The following is a 25,920-nucleotide window of genomic DNA, read 5'->3' on the forward strand; positions in this document are numbered from 1 at the left end:
ATGCCTGCCATTGTTTCTGAGCTGGATTTATCAAATTGTCAACTAATGCAACTGTTCCACTGGACAGGAGCTTGTGGACTTTGCAGAGGAGTGGGGGAAAGCTCTATTTTTGGTGCATCTACAGCAACTTCAAGAACCCAGTCTCTTCAGTGGCCAAACACTACCAATAAATTTCCTGTGGACTTTAATCTCGTGGATAGATTTGTTTTCTATTTCTAAGTTATTGCATTAACCTTCTGTTGTGATTGTATTTTTGATTGAAATGGACCAAAATAAAAATAACATCCAAGCTCCTCTGAACTTTGGGCTTGTGTGTACCTATATTTGGATCCAAACATTGCAAGTGACCCCCATAATTATATGAAGCCAAAACCAGACCACAGATCCAAACAATCCCAAAGTTTAAAGTGTTCTAAATCAGGATCCTGAGTCAAAAGATTTCATCTCTAATTTACACCATATCTTTTCTCACTGAGTCCATTTCAAAAACTGACTTATCTTATCTTATCTTAATCATCAAAATATTTCAATTATTTTGGCTCCTGGAAAGTTCCCATACCGCTCCAGGAATGCGGTATAATAGAAACATATAAACTTAAGACACATGATAATGATTAAAAAGTGATTGGAACTCTAAAATTCAAGCAGCCTGTTTGCTAGCTTATACAAAAATGTAAGTGTATGCACAATTTCAAAAAGATTAGATTTACTGGTAGCCTTCTGTTGTCAGTTTGTTACATTTTGAAGACAAATGTATAAATTGCATATCTCAAGTATTATCATGATTTTCCAAATTCAGTGTTATCACGAATAAGGGCCTGGATCCAATCTTGTCCCATTGAAATCAATGGTGACACTTCTATTGACTGTAATATGACCAAAATTTCATCCTGTGAGTCAATGGCCTACTCCTAGTATACAAGTCTTTGCCTGTACAGGGCCTTATTTTCAGTGCTTGATGTCACAGCAATAGCCCATATCAGCCAACAAGATCCGTCCTGTAGAAATAGCTGTACCAGTATTATTTTTTCTAACATTTTAATGAGTCACTACCACAACCATTAAAAAGCATTTTCGTAGTCAGTTAGAATGATTCATAATTCAACTGCTGAAAGTTATGAGTGAGGAGCGTTTTCTACATTGGGTAAAATAATAGCTGCCACTAGCAGCCTCACAAAGTAGTGATCTAACACCCTGGACCTTGAAAAATACAAAGACAAAGTCTGAGGCTTTTGAAATCTGGTGCTATTTCCAAATAAATATAAAACAGAAGAACAATTGGCTAGAACAGGAACTGTTTAGAACACATACATACAGGCATGTAAAGAATAATTTTTCTGTTCCATATCAAGACAACCTGGAGATTAACTGTACATTAGAGCTGGTGAAATTTTTCAACCAAAACCCTATTTTGATAAGAAATGCACATTCAGCTGGATCAAAACATTTTGCAAATTCATGTCAATTTCACCAATTTTTTCCATTAAAAAAAAGGGGGGGTTAAAAAAATCCCCCAAAAAATGAAATGTTTTGTTTTGACTTTTCTTAATTCAAAACAACTTTGTTTCAATTTTTCCTTCCACTTTATTTTTAATATTTAATATTTACTCATATTGTTCATCCCCAAATTAATTTTTCTAACTTTTTGATTCACCAATAGTCTTCAAAAATTTCCTCTTTGAATCAGCCCAAAACACTTAATTTCTAATGAAAATTAAAAATTAAGAAATTCTAATGAATTTCTAATGAATCAAAAAAATCAGTTATTTGCACAGCTGGTATGGTATGGTATGCAAGAGAATAAGCCAACCGAGCAAAACATTAAAACAAACAAATGGAGAGGGGAAAAAAGTGGATGGACAAAGGGAAAGGTAAGGGCCACGCAGGACAACAAAGCATCTCTAAGAACAAATTTAACAACAGTAATGGCACTCTATACTTGGCTAGCATCATAGAAAGCTGTCGCGTTTAAAGGCTATTTTGCTTTAGTCTTCACTAAAAAGGTTAATGAAGAACAGATACTCAACTCAATTAATATTAACAAAAAGGGGAAGGAATGAAAGCCAAATTAGGGAAAGAACAGGCAAAGGAATATTTAGATAAACTAGATGTATTCAAGTTGTCAGGGCCAGATGAAATTCATCCTTGGATACTTAAGGAACTAGCTGAGGAAATCTAGGAACCATTAGCAATTATCTTCAAGAACTCATGGAGGGTGGGTGAAGTCCCACATGACTGCAGATGGGCAAACATAGTACCTATCTTTAAAAAGGGGAACAAAGAGGAGACAGAGAATTATAGACCAGTCAGCCTAACTTCAATACCTGGAAAGATACTGAAACAAATTATTAAACAATTTATAAGCACCTGGAGGGTAACAGGGTTATAAGGAATAGCCAGCATGGATTTGTCATGGCAAACCAATCTAATTTCCTTCTTTGACAGGGTTACTGGCCTCGTGGATGGGGGTGAGGGGAGCAATAGATGTGAAATCTATTGAGATTAGTAAGGCTTTTCATGCTGTCCCACATGACATTCTCATAAGCAAACTAGGGAAATGTAGTCCAGATGGAGTTACTATAAGGTGGGTGCGTGCACAACTGATTGAAACTCCGTACTCAATTGTTTGCTGTCAAACTGGTAGGACATATTTATTGGGGTCCTGCAGGGGTCAGTCCTGGGTCCGATACTATTCATATTTTCATTAATGACTTGGATAATGGAGTGGAGAGTATGCTTACAAAATTTTCAGATGACACCAAGAGGGGAGGGGTTGCTAGCACTTTGGATAACAGCATTAGAATTCCAAATGACCTTGACAAACTAGAGAATTGGTCTGAATTAGATAAGATGAAATTCAATAAAGTCCAGGGAAGAGTACTTCACTTATGAAGGAAAAAAAATCAAATGCAAAACTACAAAATGGGGAATAACTGATGGTAGAACTGCTGAAAAGGATCTGAGGTTATAGTGGATCACAAACTGAATATGAGTCAACAAAGTGATGCAGCTGCGAAAAAGGCCAATATCATTATGGGCTGTATTAACAGGAGCGTTGTATGTAAGAGATGGGAGGTAACTGTCCCACTCTATTCAGCACTGGTGAGGCCGCAACTGGGGTAGTGTGTCCAGGTCTGGGCACCACACTTTAGGAAAGATGTGGACAAATTGGAGAGAGTCCAGAGGAGAGCAACAAAAATGATACAAGCTTTAGAAAATCCAACCAAAGAGGAAAGTTACAAAAACTGGGCATGTTTAGTCTGGAGAAAAGAAAATAGTTTTCACATATATTAAGGGCTATTATAAACAGGACTGTGATCAATTGTTCTTCATGGTCACTGAAGGTAAGACAAGTAGTAATGGACTTAATCTGCAGCAGGAGAGATTTAAAGTCAGATATTAGAAAAAGCTTTCTAACTATAAGGGTAATTAAGATCTGGAATAAGGTTCTAAGGGAGGTTGTGGAATCCCCATCACTGGAAGTTTTTAAACTCAGGTTGGACAAACACCTGACAGGGCTGCTGTAGATTTACCTGGTCCTGCCACAGCACAGAGGGCTGGATTTGATGACTTTGAGGTCCCTTCCAGCCCTATATTTCTATGATAAAGATCTCAAAACTTCATAGCACTTCTGAGATTATACAAATGGGGAAACTGAGGCACAGACAGTTTAAATAGCATACCTAGGTTTATACTCCAACTCTGTGGCAGAGCCAAGAAAGGCGAGAGGAAGATATGATAAAGTAGGACCAACTTCTGTTGATTCAAATGGGAATTTGAGGTCTGAAAGGAATGTAGGATTGGGAAAATTCTGTATGTCAAAGTCTTATAAAAACACAAAACTATAATATTTAGAATTGGATTTTATACAGTGCCTTTCATTTTTAGGTATGTCATAGGTATGAAAAGCACAAAATACCATCAGTAAATATGATATAAGTGGGCACTTGGATATCAGTGATTATAGCTGTTTGGGAATTTTTCAACAAAACTTATCAGAAAATGCTGATTCATCAAAACCAAAATAGTTTATGAGAAAGCGTTGGTTTAGACACATTTGTGGTTGGGAAAAAATTGAAAACAGTTTTTAAATTGTCAAAATGTCCAGGTTACACATTGTCTAAACAAAAACATTCAGTTTTTCAGGTCAAAATGACTTTATTTAGAAGTTTTAATTAATTTACAATTAAAAAGCCTAAAAAATAAAAAAAAGTCAACATCAAAACAAAAACATTTCAACTCACTTCATCTGATATTTTTTTCCCCAGATTTTCAGTTCACAAAAATTTAAGATTCACCTTTTTGTCCCAATTCAAGATAGGAAAATTTTAGAGATCTCAAAAATTCTCACTGAATGGGAAAACTATTTCATACCCATGGTGATAGGCCATTAGAAACACCTGAAATGTATAGTCATGAATACCGATACATGATGATATGAGAGATCCTCAATGGTTTCCATTAATTTCCAAGTTGTCAGATGCCACTCTGATCGGCCTTTTTGTTTTAGCACAGGTGCATCTTATCCTTCTTTTCATTGCATACACTTTGTGTTATATCCGATCTACACAAAGAGCTCAGCATCTTCTTTCTATAATAAATCGGGTCAGACTCACCCAGCTATCGGTTTCTCATGGTCCTGGACACAGATCCATTCAAGTTTTTTAGATAGCTTGGCTTCAACAATGTGAAATCATCAAGGATAAAGAGCTACATAGCTATCAGGCAGCCATTTCAAGAGCTATTCTGTTAGATAATACATATTTGAGACAGAGCCATCCCTTGGGTAGGGCAAACTGGAGTGACTGCCATGGGCCCCATGCTTTGTGTGGCCCATGGGCTTCAATAAAATCGGGTCTGTCCCAATATTTAGCTCTTTGTCCCACATCCCAACCGATGTACAATTGGGATGCCATTTGTCCCGATATTCAGGTGAGGAGGAGGGCAGGGAGGTGAGGCAGAAGGTGGGTAGGCGAGCGGGATGAGGAGGTGAACGGGGAGGTGAGCGGCAGGCAGGCATTCGAGAGGTGGGTGGAGGCAGGTGGGCGGGCGGACGGTGAGGAGAAGAATGGTGGGCAGGCAGGCGGGAGGGAAGTGAGCAGGGGAGGAGGCAGCAAGCGGAGGCCAGGTGGGCGGGTGTACTGGGCGGACGGCAAGGACACTAGCGGGGAGGCTGATTTGTCCCAGGCCCCGCACCCCCCGAGGGACACCCCTGATTTGAGAAATAGCTGTGCCCCCTTGCCTCTGGTTTTCTTGTCACATCATAATTACTATTATAACTACAATGTATGTAACTTGACATACACATTTTTTATACTTCCCAAATATTTCATATAAGCATAGGTCCCATTTTTATATTAAAAACTTCAGTATGGTTAAATAAACTGAATCAAAGCTGCACTCTCTCCTTCAAGGATAGACACATGATCCTAAAAAAGTTGCAGGAGATATTAAATTTATGAAACATGAACATATGTACACAGATGACATACCTTAAAGGTGGCACACAAGCAAACTAAACTGAAATTGTAATTCATCAAAACAAACTTACTAGCATTCCCAATTTGTTAATGTTCACAGAAGATTTTTGTCTTGGCTGTTCAGCCCATATTGCAAAATGAGCTGGTTTCAAATATTCACCAAAGAGAAACACTAAGAATGGCTCCCTTTTTTAATATATCAGTTTAATCTTTTTAAAAATGTTTTCTGAAAACCTTGCGAACATTTTCAGGATAGCAACTCAGAGGGAAAAAAAGGTCTTAAGCCCTTGAGCTCTGTACTGAATGTTAATGGATTTGTATATGATAGATTTAATACAGAACTGAGAATAAATGACTTTGAGCAGCTGCACTCTGGACCTATAAATCGCTCTGAGTACTACAAAATCCATACAGGGGAAGAACAGCTGTATAATTTACAGCATTAGTATTTCTCAAGAAAAACTGCAAATAAAGGAGTTGATTTCTTGGTTTTTAGACTACACATTCCTGCAAAAATTAGATATTATCCTTGCAAAGAACCTATTAGATAAGCACATTTATTCATCTTGCAGATTGCCACTTAAAATGTATCAGCCTCTTTAATTTTTATCATTTCAAGTGAAATCCAAAAAGCATAAATAGCAAGATTGTTTTAATAAACAAATGAAAAAATGTTTAAAGTTAATTAATTCTGATTTATTATGCATTACCATGGATATGCTCTAATAATGTCTGAAAAACAAAGCACTCTGATCAAATGACTTGCATAACACAGAGATGCATACAGAAAGGAGATATTTAAGGTAACAGGAAGGCAGAGGTTTGGAACTTTGGATTTCTCTCAAAACTCTTCCCCACCCATTAGTACAAGAGACAGGCACAAGGCACACATTTTTACCCATTGCTTAAAGTTTGAGAGGATTCTGGCTCTAAAGAATACATAGATAATACGAGCAGCATGAAAGTTTGAGCCAATAGACTGCAGAAATCTATAATGTTGCCAATAATTAAGAATGGGCTACATCTGTGCACCAATACACAAAAGAAGTGAAGGAATTTCATTAGTTTTACATGAGTGAGGTAGCTTCTAATAAATGAAGGTAAGGGTTCTCAAGCTAGATGTCCATTCAATCGTTCAGTATGACTTCCTTGTGTAAACCTCAGTCAATGGAACTTAGCAGAGGTGAACAAAATTTGGAATTTCCATCCCATAGGAAATGCTAATATTTCAATATTTGGTTTTGGCCTGAAATTGGACAAAAAGTTGAAATTTTCCAATTTTATTGCAGAACTGAAATTCTAAAACCCCATTTCTATTCAGAAAAATCAAAACCTCTAGTTTCAACATTTTTGATCAAAATGAAACATTCTGACATACCAGAATGTTTAATTTTGTTTTGTTAAACATTAAACTGCATTTGCAGCTGGGTCCACATTGCATTGTGGGAGATGTAGTCCTCATAGGAGACAATGGGGGCACAAATTATTACTCCCACAGGTCAATGCACTAGGGGAATGCCGTTTAGTGCAGGGGTGGGCAAACGTTTTGGCCCGAGAGCCACACCGGGGTTGTGAAACGGTATGGAGGGCCGGGTAGGGAATGCTGTGCCTCCCCAAACAGCCTGGCCCCTGCCCTCTATCCGCCCCCTCCCACTTCCCACCCCCTGACTGCCCCCCTCAGAATTCCCCACCCATCCAACACCCCTGCTCCTTGTCCCCTGACCACCCCGACCCCTATCCACACCCCTGCCCCCTGACAGGCCCCCCGGGACCCCTGACCCATCCACACACCCCCACTTCTTGTCCCCTGACCGTACCCTCTTGGGACCCCTGTCCCTAACTGCCCCTCCAGGACCCCACCCCCTCTCCAACCCCCCCTGCTCCCTGTCTCCTGACCGCACCCCTCCCAAACCTCCACCCATCCGACCACCCCCTGTCCCCTGACTGCCGCCCAGGACTTCCTGCCCCCTCTCTCCTGACCCCCTTACCATGCCACTCAGAGCGGCAGGACAGGCCTGTTGGAAAGCCTGGGAGGTGGGCAGGCGCAAGCCGCGCTGCTGGCGTGGCTGTGGGGGAGGCAGATAGTGGGGAAGGGGCTGGGGGCTAGCCTCCCTGGCCAGGAGCTCAGGGGCTGGACAGGACAGTTCCATGGGCAGGATGTGGCCAGCGGGCCGAAGTTTGCCCACCTCTGGTTTAGTGTTTTGGGGTTTAATGGATAAGAAATGCAATGTTTCAGGTTATTTCAATGAAATGAAAAATTTCACTTCAGGTCAAGCCAACTTAAAACAAAATATTTCATTTCAATTTTTCTGACTGAAAATCAAAAATGTTGTGGGGAAATTGAGATTTCCCACAGAACATGTAATTTTTTACACACATTACATCAGAAAATAATTCCAATGAAAATTCCCAACAACCTCTAGAATTTAGCTTTATTCCATTATCAAATAGCGTTTATGTGAGTTGTCCATATCATTCTGTAACACCAAAAAGTGAGACTGTCACCATCACTGCCTCATATTGCAGTAGCTGCTATGATTCACTGGATTTAATATAATCCTAAATCTTACGTCAGGGGATACGGCAGGCAACCCCTCAAGGATAGCTGTGCTCAGTAAAAATGCTATCCATTACACAAATGTGATTCTTTATTAACTCAGTCATGGAAGCCAGTCTAACAGTTTGTAAAGCCACCGGGACACAACTGAATCCATGAAGGTTTTACCCTTTACTCCTCCCAGTCTCAGTCCATTAAGATATTATTAGCTTTGGGCTAGTCACAGTCTTAGCAAGAATCAAACACCTCTGGATTATCTTTTTTGCTACCTACAATTTGCTCACTGCCTCAGAAAAGATCCAGAATGCTATCTGAGTTCTAGTTGCTTGCCACTTTTAGTGGCTTTTTTTTGCTCAAGCCTCCTCTATAAAACAGAAAATTCTGACACAACCTTAACTATGGCCTTGCCACTGTGTGACCACAATATTGTATACTAACAGGTTGTTAGGTTGCCTAACATTTTCCACTGTTATTGTTGTTTTCAGTTGCTTATAAAACTTTGACAACCTAACTGTTCAGGCTGAAATTTTTCCCTCCCAGGTATCTGCTTCAGGCTAATTTATTTTTAAAATTTCAGCAAAAATAGTTCAGCCATTTCCAAGAACAAGACAAGGGAGAAATATGTTAAATATTTCTTACAGCTATTTCATTGTGAAGTTCTAGCACTTCCATACTTTGGACAGGGGTGTAACATTTAGCAGTGTCGGAAATGTGCCTTTTGCCATCCTCGTGAAAATTCACCCTAATTTACCCAAGTTATCAAGCTGCTGAAAACTGCAATTTATATATGCCCCATAAAGACCTGTTAGAGGCTAGTAGTAGTATTCTCTGAAAATTCCATCAGCACTGCACCCACATAGCTCCTATAGGTTGATCAGATGGAACATGCCCCACCCCAGGGCTGCAGGAACTTAATAGGACTTTTCCTGCAACTAATGTTTCCAGTACCAGGGAAAACTATGACATCAGGCACCAGAATGGAGAGCAGGGTAACTCTCTCATGTGTTCTTCAAGCTCCCCATCCCATGACCAGGCCACTGTTTCCACAGGACTCCTTCCTTTTTCACTGCACAGAATAGACAGCACTCAGGGAATGAATCAATGTTCTGTAATGAATGAGTCTGTACTTTGTTGCAGAAGTTGGAAGGTGTACAGTGAATGAGGCAGTCAATTAGAGGAAGAGAAAGGAAGGTTTGGTGGTTAAGGCAGCTGAATGCAATCTCATACAATTAGATTCTATTTCTGCATCTCACACAAAGATCATAAGAGATGCTGGACAAGTCACTTAAAACTCCTTAAAAAGAAAAGGAGTATATGTGGCACCTTAGAGACTAACAAATTTATCTGAGCATCAAAAGCTGATGCTCAAATAAATTTGTTAGTCTCTAAGGTGCCACAAGTACTCCTTTTCTTTTTGTGGATACAAACTAACACGGCTGCTACTCTGAAACTTAAAACTCCTTGGCTCAATACATTGTGGGATTGAGTCCTGTGTATCACATTACAAGATATGGGACTAAATCGGGGGACCCAGATAATCTTCATCCAAGAATATTAAAGGAACTGGCACATGAAATTGCAAGCCCATTAGCAAGAATTTTTAATGAATCTGTAAACTCAGGGATTATACCGTATGACTGGAGAATTGCTAACATAGTTCCTATTTTTCAGAAAGGGGAAAAAAGTGATCCAGGTAACTACAGGCCTGTTAGTTTGACATCTGTAGTGTGCAAGGTCTTGGAAAAAATTTTGAAGGAGAAAGTAGTAAGGACGTTGAGGTCAGTGGTAATTGGGACAAAATACAATATGGTTTTACAAAAGGTATATCATGCCAAACCAACCTGATCTCCTTCTTTCAGAAGGTAACGGATTTTTTAGACAAAGGAAACGCAGTGGATCTAATTTACCTCCATTTCAGTAAGGCATTTGATACAGTTCCACATGGGGAATTATTAGTTAAATTGGAAAAGATGGAGATCAATATGAAAATTGAAAGGTGGATAAGGAACTAGTTAAAGGGGAGACTACAACGGGTCATACTTAAAGGTGAACTGTCAGGCTGGAGAGAGGTTACTAGTGGAGTTCCTCAGGGATCGGGTTTGGGACCAGTCTTATTTAATCTTTTTATTATTCACCTTGGCACAAAAAGTGGGAGTGTGTTAATAAGGTTTGCGGATGACACGAAGCTAGAAGGTATAGCCAATACAGAGAAGTACCAGAATATCATACAGGAAGATCTGGATAACCTTGTAAACTGGAGTAATAGTAATAGGATGAAATTTAATAGTGAAAACTGCAAGGTCATGCATTTAGGGATTAATGACAAGAATTTTTGTTATAAGATGGTGACTCATCAGTTGGAAGTAACACAGGAGGAGAAGGACCTCAGAGTATTGGTTGATCACAGGATGACTATGAAACGCCAATGTGATATGCCCATGAAAAAAAGCTAATGCGGTCTTGGGATGCATCAGGCAAGGTATTTCCAGTAGAGATAAGGAGGTGTTAGACCCATTATACAAGGCACTGGTGAGACCTCATGGGGAATACTGTCTGCAGTTCTGGTTTCCCATGTTTAAGAAGGATGAATTCAAACTGGAACAGGTACAGGGAAGGGCTACTAGGATGAGCCGAGGAATGGAAAACCTGTCTTGTGACATCCGATGAAGTGAGCTGTAGCTCACGAAAGCTCATGCTCAAATAAATTGGTTAGTCTCTAAGGTGCCACAAGTACTCCTTTTCTTTTTGCAAATACAGACTAACACGGCTGTTACTCTGAAACCTGTCTTGTGAAAGGAGACTCAAAGAGCTTGGTTTGTTGTAGCTAACCAAAAGAAGGCTGAGGGGAGATATGATTGCTCTCTATACATATATCAGAGGGATAAATACTAGGAAGGAAGAGGAATTATTTAAGCTCAGTACCAATGTGGACACAAGAACACATGGATATAAACTGGCCATCAGGAAGTTTAGACTTGAAATTAGACGAAGGTTTCTAACCATCAAAGGAGTGAAGTTCTGCAACAGCCTTCCAAGGGGAGCAGTGGGGGCAAAAGACATATCTGGCTTCAAGACTAAGCTTGATAATTTATGGAGGGGATGGTATGATGGGATAGCCTAATTTTGGCAATTAAGTTTCAGAGTAACAGCTGAATTAGTCTGTCTTTGCAAAAAGAAAAGGAGTACTTGTGGCACCTTAGAGACTAACCAATTATGGTCTCTGTGTGTATATAATGTCTACTGCAGTTTCCACGGTATGCATCCGATGAAGTGAGCTGTAGCTCACGAAAGCTCATGCTCAAATAAATTGGTTAGTCTTTAAGGTGCCACAAGTACTCCTTTTCTTTTGGCAATTAATTGATCTTTGACTATTAGCAGTAAATATGTCCCATCCCTATGATGGGATGTTAGATGGGGTGGGATCTGAGTTACTACAGAGAATTCTTTCCTGGGTGTCTGGCTGGTGAGTCTTGCCCACATGCTCAGGGTTTAACTCATTGCCATATTTGGGGTCAGGAAGGAATTTTCCTCCAGGGCAGATTGGCAGAGGCACTGGGGGTTTTTCATCTTCCTCTGCAGTGTGGGGCACGGGTCACTTGCTGGAGGATTCTCTGCACCCTGAAGTCTTTAACCATGATTTGAGGACTTGAATAGCTCAGGCATAGGTTAGGGGTTTATTACAGAATGGGTGGGTGAGATTCTGTGGTCTGCATTCTGCAGGAGGTCAGACTAGACAATCATAATGGTCCCTTTTGACCTTAAAGTCCATCAGTTTTTGAGACAGGTATTTTAGGAAAGTTTTAGAGTGTTTAAAATGTTCATCAGACTATTTTTCATATTCTTCCATGTGTAAATCCATATGCATTAGTAACCATGAGTCAAACTGTATTTTAGATTTAGTCCCAGGCAGAGGGATTAGTAGGAGGAGGACATATGAATCGGTCAAAAGGAGCATGAAATGTGTTTATCACATGACCCTGCAATTTATCAAATAAATGTCAACTCCATGTATGTGGCATGTGTATATAAAAATCCACAATTACTCTTATTATGCAGAAGCTTCTCTTTACAGGTGCTTAATAAAGTACAGCATTATCCCTTTCCTCTCTGTGTATTTTTCACTTCCATTTTCCACACAAGCCTGCAGGCTTGAACACATCAATGAAAGCACATGGTCATAGTTTCAGTTAGTAATCATGAACACTAAATAAGGGTTTGATCCATAGGCCACTGAAGTTAAGGGAAAGACTCCCATAGAGGTAGGTCTCTGGATCAGGCCCTATATGCCAAATATTGTGATCAGCTTAACATTAAAAACAGCCTTCTTTTACATTCCAGTATTTAACCTTATTTTTAAGCAAATATCTATTTTGGCATTTCTCTCATTGGTGGGTTATGTATTGTCTAAGTCATTTAAATGTAGCAAACTGTAAACCCTGTATATAATGGAAACCACTTCAAGCCAGTGATTGCGGCAGCACCCCAAGCTTCACCACTTCCAGCACCTATGCAAGTCCTTCAATTTCCTTTTGAAGCATATTCACCAACTCGATGATATCAAAGTATGAGGGCTTTTTATTTACACTTCTGAGTGAGTAATGTAGTTTGCCTGCTTGCTGAGACTAGAAGTCAAAAAAATACTGTAAATTGTATTCTTTGTTCAGACTAAGCTGCCCCGCCATCAGCATGCTTTATAATTTGCAGGCTTTTAAATAACATTTCCAAAAGATGGAGAAGAGAAGATTTTTTGCATTGGAAAAGTTTATCTGGCATGAAAATAATCTTTCTTGTCTTCTGGATTGCTCCTGTCATATATCTGATATAACACAAAAGTTTTTGTCATGGGATAATACCTCACTATTAAAATGATAAATCACACTGGATGACTATCTAATCAATTTACTTCTTAGTTTAAGATTTGAATATCACTTTTGCAAAATGAACCAAATTTTTCAAAATTGTAATCCTTCAGAGACCTCATCTTCAAAGCTAAAAGGCATAAACAGTTTTTTGAAAGAGGAACAAATCTTTTGTGTTTTGTTGAACCAGCAGAATTTTAAACCGTGTGAAAAAAGGTGTTCCTGATCAGAAAAAAGAAACCACTTGCAGTTTCTAACATAAACATCTATTTCTTGTCAAACAAACATGGGATATGCTTGCAATTTGCAAGGGACAGTATTCAAATTGTTCAAAACTTGGTTTTCTTTCAATTGTCATGTGCAAACTATCCAGATGCAATATTAATTTTGTCTTAAGAATAGCAACAACAGTACTTCATTCTTTTCCTGATGTTGAAATCTTATTATTTTATTACAGGTATGCCTAAGGGCCAACTAAGAACAGAGCTGCATTGTGCTGTACAAACATCAGAGAGAGAATCCCCCCTCCAGAAAGTTTACAATCTAGACAAGGAGGCAATGGTAGGAGAAAGTGATATAACAGCAACGTGAACAATGCAATGACTCTAAATATCATGTTAGTTCCACAACCTTTTTTTGCTTTTGTTTTGTTCTTTAAAATCATTTCACTATGGACACGCTTAAAGGGAATTAACTAGCTAGAAAGAGAAGGAAAAGAAGAGGGAAGAAGGAAGCAGGAGGTGTTCATTTCTGCAAGATAAAATAGCAAATACTTTTGATATTTTGTGTGAGATCTTGAGATGTGTAAGATATTAACCTAATGACACTAATTTAGTGTTATACAATAAAAAAAGCAATTTTAAAGGCTATTTGTAAGTGAGGAGAGTAGCACATGGAAATTATACTTGCCACTGGTAAATTAAAGGAAACATTCAGCATCAACTAATCTAAAAAGCAAATCCTGTCCCATTACATTTTTCCTCCTTCCCTAGGAAAAGAGGGTCTTCATAAAAAGTGCAATGGTACCACTGGTAGTGGACGGAGGAGGAACACTGGACTTACTTGCTATGGAGAACAGCTCAAAGGGGCACACCCCAGCACACATCTTTGGGGCGTTAAGCCAGAAGAACAGCAGGGGCATTAGTGGATCCAACTAACCAATCATTACCCTTGGAGAAAGAGTGGGAAGGCACAGAAGTCACATGGGATTTTTCAGCCCACCTGCTGCACTGGTGGCCATGGAATGTCAGTGAAGCCATTCCCTCAGTGGGTGAGGGAAATTGATGGGCTGGCAGTGAAAGGGGAACAGTCCCAGTGGCAAGGGGGGAGACACTCACCTTGGGACAATAGGTAGCTCCTCCCCGAGTCTCTGGTACCAATTGGCCAGGATTCCCCAGCTTCCAGGATTTAGCCCAGCACTGGGGGCCACATGGAGCCTCTTTCAGCTCTGTTCCCACAGCCCACCCTACCCACCTGAACTAGAAATGGGAACCTGGCCTGACAGATGCGGTAGGTCTAGGCAACTTCCTTTTTAGGGGGTCAGGAAGGAATTTTTTCTCCCATGGGCCCTGGAGGGAGTTTTTTGCCTTCCTCACAGCACCTGAAAGCCACAGTGGGTTAAGTAGGAATGCACATGGTACCTAACTGAGATAGTGGCATAGTGTTTATGTGTTTTAACATGCAGCTGGTTTCCAGTGCGGTTAAGAGAATAAAATGAACTGTTCCCAGAGGTAAAAGACCTGGGATTTTGGTGATGGGCCTTGAGCTCATATGATACGGTGAGATCTTGTGGCCTTTGTGGGCCTAGGTCAGACCTTCTGGACCTGGCAGGCTGAGGTCCCCATCCTGTTGTACCCTCTGTCCCCCTTGTGTTAGAAGGGTGGTAGGACTCAGAGATAGCTATGTTCTGGTGTGCAGGCTGAGGAGAGCCTACCCCAAGTTATGGGTTATATGGTAAGGAGCCTGTAACCCCTACACTGGAATCAATTAAATGCCTAGTATTGGAGAGTGAGTGATGGGCAGGTAGTGCTCCTTACTTGGGTTAAAAGTTTAATGAAAGTTGGGGCCTGCCACTTAATTCCACATATGTGTCTGTCCTCATTTTGCAGCTGTATGCACATCAAAAGATTTATTTTAATGATTTTCAGTATCATGCAGATATCCCTCATTCTGTGCAATTATTCAAACCCCTGACAGACATGTGACATCTTCTGGTTGATCACTATCACCAGCTTTTTCATCCTTTATAAACTGTCTGACGTAGACAAAGCAATTTGTCCTCACTAAGGATTAATGGGATGCCAAGTTCTAGATTTAAAACAGAGTCACTGATGAATTATCTGAGCACAGAATAGTGTCTGAAACTCAAAAGTTTTGAAATTTTGTTAAACTCACACAAAAGATTCAGACTGAGTGGTGAAAGTCATTAAGTAGTGCCTGAGTTCACTGCTGCTGCAGATTTTTAATGCCAAAAGTGAGAAAAAGAAGCTTCCAAAAATCCTAAAGACACAATGGTCTAACCCTTACTGAAGGAAAGCTATTCAATAACAATCTTGATAAACAGACTATTACTTCCTGAAAGAGAGAGAGAGAGAATGAATCAAGAAAGCAATGATGGACTAACCTGACTTTCTCCAGTATACAAGATTCCTTACATTCAGGCTTGTATACACCAAGGAGATGGAGTACTTGTGGCACCTTAGAGACTAACAAATTTATTTGAGCATAAGCTTTCATGAGCTACAGCTCACTTCATCAGATGCATTCAGTGGAAAATACAGTGGGGAGATTTATATACACAGAGAACATGAAACATTGGGTGTTACCATACACACTGTAACGATGATGATCAGGTAAGGTGAGCTATTACCAGCAGGAGAACCGAGGGGGCAGGGGGGGACCTTTTGAGGTGATAATCAAGGTGGACCATTTCCAGCAGTTGACAAGCACGTCTGAGGAACAGTGGGGTGGGGTGGGGGGGAATAAACATGGGGAAATAGTTTTACTTTGTGTAATGACCCATCCACTCCCAGTCTTTATTCAAGCCTAAGTTAATTGTATCCAGTTTGCAATTTAATTCCAATTCAGCAGTCTCTCATTGGAGTCTGTTTCTGAAGTTTTTTTGTTGAAGTATTGCCACTTTTAGGTCTGTAATCGATTGACCAAAGAGATTGAAGTGTTCTCTGACTGGTTTTTGAATGTTATAATTCTTGACGTCTAATTTGTGTCCATTTATTCTTTTATCAACCAATCCTGGGGAAACTGGAGAAGATGCTTCCACTTTTAGCCTGCAAGATGCAACCTATGTGAGAAACATGTTCCTTCTGAAAAACTGAACACAAATGTTACCATTTATAGGATATGTTGAACAATCCTCTTTTTTTCAGCCCTTCTCCAAAGAGAATCTCAATATTCTGGATGACCGCCACTTGGATTTGTTCCATTGTTAAGCAAGTATTTAATGTGCCATATGCAGTATACACCCAGTACTATGGTGATGTGTGCCTTAAAAATTCCTAAAAATCAGTACTGCTAATGACAGACTGTATCCAGACAGCTGTGTGTCAAAATAATCTATTTATAGGTTAATCCGGTTACATGAGCAAATAGATGTAAACCACCATTTACACAGGGTCCTCTATAAAACCAGCTGTCTTCGAATTTCACATTTTAAATGAAGGAAAGAACTGATGGAATCTTTCCAACTGGTATAACTTAAAAATGACCACTCTTCTGTATGAATGTGTAGAAATTCTCATACATGGATTATAACATCTAGCTAACAAGGATTAAAGAAATTGAATTCTTAGGATGAAAGATATTTCCTGAGTGTTTGCTCCTTCCCCTGCCTGCAGTACAGAAAGCCTCGCTAAGATATCCAATCCATTTTCCTCATTATTAACTTCATAGCTTCTATAAACAACCAAGCAAACATGGCTGCTTGATAACATGATTCAAAAATATTGAACTAAAGCCTCACAAATCACAGCAAAAGCAAACCACTCTAGCAAAATTATAGGATGGTAAATTTTTTTATTTAAGGTATCTCCTGACATTTTTAGTGCATATGCCACAGAGTCAGAATCTTTTGCATTAGTAAAAAAAAAAAAAAAAAGTTGAGATCCATATATCCTGAAAGATAACAATGTTGTTCAACCTTTATTTACATTATATACAGCCATAAAATATTTAGTTACAACTTCATGTACAACTCTGATACAGTCAATTTTAAAACACCTACAAGGAAGTACAGCAATTGGTAATTAAATTATCATTAAAAGTAACTGAATAAGGAAAATGCCAACAATAGCATTCTGTAGGGTTTTCCCTCACCACCACCTTCCCACCTTTTTTCATATTTCTCTCTTTTGAAAATTCCATGGCACCACTAACTTACATATCAACCAAGAGATGCAGGAAAATTACTTTAAAGACAATTCTAATGCCACTCTCCAAAAGATATTGTTTGATCAGCTTCTACTCTGACAGTTCAGTATTATTGAACATATTAGAGAAAAGTAAATTTTAAAATCCAAGTCCCTTGTATCAGTACTGAATTAGCCACTTATAAAAGAAGCTTATTCACATTCCATGTTAAACTGAAAATCCACTGTAAAATTCTAATGATGCCCACCAAGTATTTTTTTTAGACATGCAGAGACAATTTATATTGTTTCCAGTTTTAGTAAGCTTTATCTTTCACTTACTGGGAAACTAGTTAATTCTTATAACAACTTTTTATGTGATTGTTTTGTGAATGGAACTAGATAACTAACCTGAGAAACACAAGTCCTCTATCCACACGAATGGCATAACTATTGGAAAAGCTATTGTTACCCTGAGCCATTAATATGACTCCTTCTACATGTAATTGCTCTAGTGATAAGGTAGCCAAGTTTCCATGACAATATAGGGACCCAACCGGTGAGGTGCTGCGTATACAACCTCCATGGAAGTCAGCATCGCACCCAGGCCCTGATTCAACAAAGTACTTAAGCATATATCTAACTTTACGCATGAGTAATGCCATTGACTTCAATGGGACTAATCACAAGCCCAAGATTTTAATACTTACCCTCAATGCTGATAATGTCAATTAGTAAAAATTGTGGTATGGACTCTTGTCCATTAAGAAACAGACATATTATTTCCCATTGGACAGTTAGGAGCTGTCAGATGTTAATAACTCTGATCATTAACAATGTGTTTCAGATTTTAGCCTGCAGTCTTGAAATGAAGGCTCTATACACTCTTATAACTTCCCCAAGTCATATAGTATCTCAAATAGTATATCTTAAAAATCTTAGGTCCTAGCAAGTCTTCCTATTCAGTAATGAATTAATTCCACCACTTAAAATGAGTACAGTTAGCAAAATTTGCTAGGTTAATATTAAACTTACTTTAGAACCTATTTAAAATTTAGCTTTTAATCTGATACTAGAGCTTTCAGATGCAAAAACTGCACAGCACCACTCGCCAGAATATCTCCTGTGAGCACAGGTAACAATTTAAATGCCTTGCCTTTCTAATGCTCAGTCTAGCGAGGTGCTCAGGATCCTAAATTCTCACTGAAATCAATGGGAGCTGAGGACACTCAGCACTAGAGCTGGGTGAAAATTTTTAGTGAAAACCTTTTTCAGCAAAAAAGCAGATTGGGTGACATCAAAATGCGTTGGGAATTTGTGTCATTTTTGCCAAATTGTTTTGGTACACTTAAAAATCCCCCCCAGAATTAAAAATGTTTCATTTTAATGTTTTGGAAATCAGACATTCCAATTTTACAGTTCAAAACAACTTTTTGTTTCAAAATTACCCTTATTTTTAAAGGATTTAAAATAGTTTAAAAGCTTAAAATCAAACCAACACATTTTGTTCTATCCAAAACTAAGTTTTTTGGACTTTTCAGAATTGACAGCAAAGCAAAAATCCCATTATTCACACAGCTCTATTCAATATCTTAGAGAAGATGCTCAGCACCTTACCGGATCCAGACTCTAATTGCTAGAATGTCAAAAACAGCCTTAGACTCACAACACAATATATAGCTGGAGCCCTGCGCAGATACAAAATTTGTATCTGCATCTGATCCGCAAAAATGATCCGTGGATATAAAGTGGGTATCTGCACATTTCCATGGCTCTATATACACACAGTCTAGTGACTACAACTAACTCTCTAATATTTCAAGTTAATAAAACTACATAAAACTTTCCCCCACCTTACCCACTAGTGGATGAAATTGAGAATTTGTTTTGGGGGTACTGATTAGTGAAACTACTATGGAGAGCACTTGTTTGTGTATACACATCTCCAATTCTCTAAATCCTGTGGCTGTGGTTCAAAGAGTGCTGCTGTAATTCATTTGCTCTTTAATTATTTTAAAGATCAGATAAATATGCTATTGCTACTCACATCATTCCAGTGTATTTTTATGAAATTCTATGCACCATCAATTCATAATGCCCTACTGAGCAGTTTTAAATTTCAAGCAAAGAAATCCAGCATCCAGAGGTACTTCTATAGAGGTGATGTTAAAAACTAGACCTGGAGAACTAACTCAGAACAAAATTTATACAAACAAATTTTGCCTCTTTAATTCATGAACTGCATGATCAGATCACAATATTCAGATTGAATAATCAAAATTTGCCAAATTGTTTCTACAAAAATTATTGCTCTGGAGCTTTAATCAGACTATCAGACTGAAACGGAGACAGGGTAGACATATTTGAGGAGAGGAGTGCCTCTTCTACGTAACGTGTCTGTGCAATGAGGTGCTTCGTGAAAAATAATTGTTGGTGACTGAAATGTAAAGAATCTTTATATGATGGAGTGGAATTTGAACTTTTGGTGCTAGAGATAAATTTTCCCTCACTGGATCACCTCATCTCAAAGGCGTAAGTAGAATCAGGAGGCATATTTTTTTAAAAGAATAGGTTATCTTTGAAAATGAATACGTCCACACTTTAGTTATACGAATAAAGGACTAAATTATAGCTTTGCCACAAGCCCTATGTATGGGACAGTGCATTGTTGTGCTAGCCCAGGAGCAGCTGGGAAGCAAATTATGACCCACAGTCACAATCTGGCTCCTTGTTTCCCCACTGCTCTTGGAGAGGCATAGCGAATACATCAAATAAAATTCTTAGAAGTACCAAAGTCCCATTGAACATAACTCAGTTAGATAATTTGTAAATTTTACCCTCTAACTCCATCTGACCAACTCCTCAGCCACCTGCACAGGAGAGGTAGCATAGATTCCTTACTACACCGAATGAGCCTGCAAGATGGACCACAATATGGCTCCACTAGCCTAAATGGACAAAGATTTCATGTCAAATATAGACTCCGGGCAGTATGGTGATTGACATAAAAGTACAGGCATAATGGCACTGCCAATTTTTATGCTGCTCCTACCCTGTAACTAAACAGATTTAAGTTCAAGGAATTTCCAGCCAGCACCTTTCATAAGTAACTAATTAAATGTTAGAAAGAAAATAAATTCAATAATAATGCAAAATTTGTTTGACAGCTAGATGGTGGGTTACATATTGAATGTAGGTTTCAGAGTAACAGCCGTGTTAGACTGTATCCGCAAAAAGAAAAGGAGGACTTGTGGCACCTTAGAGACTAACAAATTTATTTGAGCATAAGCTTTTGTGAGCTACAGCTTACTTCATCAGATGCATTCACTGGAAAATACGGTGGGGAAATTTATATACACAGAGAACATGAAATAATGAGTGTTACCATACACACTGTAACGAGAGTGATCAGGTAAGGTGAGCTATTACCAGCAGGAGAGTGGGGGGGGGGGAAACCTTTTGAGGTGGTAATCAAGGTGGGCCATTTCCAGCAGTTGACAAGAACATCTGAGGAACAGTGGGGAGGGGGGGAATAAACATGGGGAAATAGTTTTACTTTGTGTAATGATCCATCCACTCCCAATCTCTATTCAAGTCTAAGTTAATTGTATCCAGTTTGCAAATTAATTTCAATTCAGCAGTCTCTCGTTGGAGTCTGTTTTTGAAGTTTTTTTGTTGAAGAATTGCCACTTTTAGGTCTGTAATCGAGTGACCAAAGAGACTGAAGTGTTCTCCAGCTGGTTTTTGAATGTTATAATTCTTGGCGTCTGATTTGTGTCCATTGATTCTTTTACGTAGAGACTGTCCAGTTTGGCCAATGTACATGGCAGAGGGGCACTGCTGGCACATGATGGCATATATCACATTGGTAGATGTGCAGGTGAACGAGCCTCTGATAGTGTGGCTGATGTGATTAGGCCCTATGATGGTGTCCCCTGCATAGATATGTGGACACAGTTGGCAATGGGCTTTGTTGCAAGGACAGGTTCCTGGGTTAGTGGTTCTGTTGTGTGGTTGCTGGTGAGTATTTGCTTCAGGTTGGGGGGGGCTATCTGTAAGCAAGGACTGGCCTGTCTCCCAAGATCTGTGAGGGCGACGGGTTGTCCTTCAGGATAGGTTGTAGATCCCTGATGATGCTTTGGAGAGGTTTTAATTGGGCGCTGAAGGTGATGGCTAGTGGCGTTCTGTTATTTTCTTTGTTAGGCCTGTCCTGTAGTAGGTAACTTCTGGGTACTCTTCTGGCTCTTTCAATTTGTTTCTTCACTTCAGCAGGGGGTAATGTAGTTGTAAGAACGCTTGATAGAGATCTTGTAGGTGTGTGTCTCTGTCTGAGGGGTTGGAGCAAATGCGGTTGTATTGTAGAGCTTGGCTGTAGACAATGGATCGTGTGGTGTGGTCTGGATGAAAGCTGGAGGCATGTAGGTAGCAATAGCAGTCAGTAGGTTTCCGGTATAGGTTGGTGTTTATGCGACCATCGCTTATTAGCACCATAGTGTCCAGGAAGTGGATCTCTTGTGTGGACTGGTCCAGGCTGAGGTTGATGGTGGGGTGGAAATTGTTTGAAATCATAGTGGAATTCTTCAAGGGCTTCTTTTCCATGGATCCAGATGATGAAGATGTCATCAATGTAGCGCAAATAGAGTAGGGGCATTAGGGAACGAGAGCTGAGGAAGTGTTGTTCTAAGTCAGCCATAAAAATGTTGGTATACTGTGGGGCCATGCAGGTACCCATAGCAGTGCCGCTGATTTGAAGGTATACGTTATCCCTAAATGTGAAATAGTTATGGGTGAGGACAAAGTCACAAAGTTCAGCCATCAGGTTTGCCGTGACATCATCGGGGATACTGTTCCTGATGGCTTGTAGTCCATCTTTGTGTGGAATGTTGGGGTAGAGGGCTTCTACATCCATAGTGGCCAGGATGGTGTTTTCAGAAAGATCACCGATGGATTGTAGTTTCCTCAGGAAGTCAGTGGTGTCTCGAAGATAGCTGGGAGTGCTGGGAGTGTAGGGCCTGAGGAGGGAATCTACATGGCCAGACAACCCTGCTGTCAGGGTGCCAATGCCTGAGATGATGGGGTGTCCAGGATTTCCAGGTTTATGGATCTTGGGTAGCAGATAGAATACCCCTGGTCGGGGTTCCAGGGGTGTGTCTGTGCAGATTTGTTATTGTGCTTTTTCAGGGAGTTTCTTGAGCAAATGGTGTAGTTTCTTTTGGTAACCCTCAGTGGGATCAGAAGGTAATGGCTTGTAGAAAGTGGTGTTGGAGAGCTGCCTAACAGCCTCTTGTTCATATTCCGACCTATTCATGACGACGACAGCACCTCCTTTGTCAACCTTTTCGATTATGATGTCAGAGTTGTTTCTGAGACGTGGATGGCATTGTGTTCTGCACGGCTGAGGTTATGGGGCAAGTGATGCTGCTTTTTCACAATTTCAACCCGTGCATGTCAGCGGAAGCACTCTTTGTAGAAGTCCAGTCTGTTGTTTCGACCTTCAAGAGGAGTCCACCCAGAATCCTTCTTTTTGTAGTGTTGGTAGGAAGGTCTCTGTGGGTTAGTAAGTTGTTCAGAGGTGTGTTGGAAATATTCCTTGAGTCGGAGACATCGAAAATAGGATTCTAGGTCATCACAGTACTGTATCATGTTCGTGTGGGTGGAGGGGCAGAAGGAGAGGCCCCGAGATAGGACAGATTCTTCTGCTGGGCTAAGTGTATAGTTGGATAGATGAACAATATTGCTGGGTGCATTAAGGGAACCACTGTTGTGGCCCCTTGTGGCATGTAGTAGTTTAGATAGTTTAGTGTCCTTTTTCTTTTGTAGAGAAGCAAAGTGTGTGTTGTAAATGGCTTGTCTAGTTTTTGTTATTGAATGTAGGACTCTAAAAAGAAAAAAGTGTCATATAACATAACACAGATTCTCAACTTCTTATTGCCAAGGGGTAAGTAGGCTTCGAATGTACTATGAAAGTCTAGCGTGGGTTTTAATTCCTTTTTGGTCTTAGAATTTCTTCTCTGTAACCCAGTAGAGTTCAGCAGTATTCGCCTCTGCAGCTCACTTGTTAATCTTTAAATTGACTTCAGAGAGATGCTCAATGCACTCACAAAACTCAGAGTCTTAAGTTTTATCACACCACTTAGACAAACACAAAGCATCATTACATAGTTCCCTACCATGTCTATATATGAATGTAGTTCCTTATGGGTGATGATGATGATGATGATGATATACTGAATGAACTGAGCATTGTCATAGTGAATGGTGACGCTAATGCACAAGAAAGGACTCAAAGGCAGATATGTACTAAAAGCAAGTCAACTAATAATTGTATTAAACTAAATAAATTATAATAAACAATAAAATATTAAAATCTTACATTTGCAAAGCATCTTTCAGCCAGACAGAACCTCAAGTATTTTACCAACTATACACAAGAAGCAATCCATCCATCACAGAGATGTATCCAATGCAGCTTCTGTTTAACACAGTGTAACAATATAGAGCAGTTTAGGCCAGCAAGTGATGACTGACTTATGCAAATAAAACTACAGGGGATATTTTGTCACAATATAATGACAATTTAAAATGTATGGGGTCACCACAGTTACCCACCCTGAAAAAGTCCTACAGGATCATTCATAACCACAAGTAGCTGGGACCTCAGTCCTACATCTTATCCAAAAGATGCCCTTTTAGCAACATAGTGTCCCCTAACACGTTGCTAGGACATCAATTCAATACAGATCCAGGAAGAAGCATGTCAAACACTAGATCTTCCTCGGTGGTCTCCAGTTCTATCTACATACAGACCTAGCCTGATCTCACTTAGCTCATAGAGCTGATGTAATCAAAAGGTGCTACACCTTTTGCCTGGTTAAATATAAGATGAAAGTGTTGTTGAGGGTTTGTATTATACACTATAAAATAAGAAAATTAAATTGATAATATTCCACATTAGCCCATTAGACTAGTGTACAGCCACTCATGAATCCTGACAGGTCATTGAGTATTAGTTTTATAGTTATGTATCTTCAACTAGAGTTTTAGAGAGAAAATTCATATCCATATTCTGTCAGAGTCTGTACTATCTACAGGATCCTTATAAATTGCAAGAACTCTGTAATTAATGCTACCCTGAGTGAAAGTGGTAGAGAACCACTTCCTGGCAATGACTAACCATATGCAGGGATTTAAATTCATTCATCAACATAAACATTAATTAATAAATCTTAAAGGTTTTATAGAACTCACCAGGAATCCCATCTAACAGTAGTTTTCCCTGATTAAAATAAGATTTTGCCTTTCCCTCCATCTTGTCTTCCTCCATTTTAATTTCCTCATTTAAGAGCTCTTTATCTGGTTGCTTGATTCTCCTTGTGAGGGAGCTGGCAATTATTAAAAGAACACTTCAATTTTTCCTAAATGTCATGTTTTCAAAGCCTTGTTATTCTCTTCTTGCAAGCATGTAACAATTACCATTTACATACAGCTGTTATTGGTTTCGTAGGTCTTTATCTTTTTAAATAGGCCAAGCCAGTAATTGCTTGGAAATCTCTCTCTGCACTGGACATTTAAATCACATTAAATGGCTTAAAATTTAGCCAGTCAGTACAAGTACTCTAAATCTAGATTGCCCCTCCTGCAGAAATATCCATAGACTAAGAGTTGATGCACTAGGAAATTCTATGCTGATACTGCAGACCCCTCAAACACCATATAAGCAGAGTCCACCAGGAGCAATATCTTGAAGAGAGACTGGTCTCAAGGTCCTCCCTTTCGTGGTGCCCAGACCATGTGGAAGGAAGATTACCATGGAACTTCAGCATGGAAGTTTCGAAATGGAACTACAACTCTCTCTTTTGTTTTCCCTCCCCTCCCGCAAGAGGAATCCACTGGTTCAGCTCCACCCACTCATGTTCTAATGCTTGGGGATGCTCTAGCACTAGGCTCTCTACTTTAAGTAATTTAACTGTGTCTATCTTAGGTCCAATAGGAAAGTTGTGTGTATTCTTCAGACATAGCATGTGACACTTTAAAGGGTACATCATGCTGAAAGGTTTCAGAGTAGCAGCCGTGTTAGTCTATATCCGCAAAAAGAACAGGAGGACTTGTGGCACCTTAGAGACTAACAATGTATTTGAGCATAAGCTTTCGTGAGCTACAGCTCACTTCATCAGATGCATGCAGTGGAAAATAGAGTAGGGAGATTTTCTATACACAGAGAACATGAAATAATGGGTGTTACCATACACACTGTAATGAGAGTGATCAGGTAAGGTGAGCTATTACCAGCAGGAGAGGGAGAAAAAGAAAAAGAAAGAAAAAATAACCTTTTGTAGTGATAATCAAGGTGGGCCATTTCCAGCAGTTGACAAAAATGTGTGAGGAACAGTGGGGGTGAGGGGGGGAATAAACATTGGGAAATAGTTTTACTTTGTGTAATGACACATCCACTCCCAGTCTTTATTCAAGCCTGATTTAATGGTGTCCAGTTTGCAAATTAATTCCAATTTAGACTCTCGTTGGAGTCTGTTTTTGAAGTGTTTTTGTCATAATATTGCCACTTTTAGGTCTGTAATCGAGGGACCAGAGAGACTGAAGTGTTCTCTGACTGGTTTTTGAATGTTACAAGTCTTGACGTCTGATTTCTGTCTATTTATCCT

The 25,920-nt window shown here is 39.5% G+C and overlaps 1 protein-coding gene across 1 annotated transcript in view; it reads right to left on the reverse strand.

Annotated features, from left to right (window-relative positions):
* CTNNA3 (catenin alpha 3) overlaps positions 1 to 25,920 on the reverse strand; it is a 917,365-nt gene that overhangs the window by 728,477 nt on the left and 162,968 nt on the right. The gene's annotated exons all lie outside the window — the stretch shown is intronic.

This window comes from Lepidochelys kempii, chromosome 7 (assembly GCF_965140285.1).
Source record: "Lepidochelys kempii isolate rLepKem1 chromosome 7, rLepKem1.hap1, whole genome shotgun sequence".
NCBI lineage: Eukaryota > Metazoa > Chordata > Testudines > Cheloniidae > Lepidochelys > Lepidochelys kempii.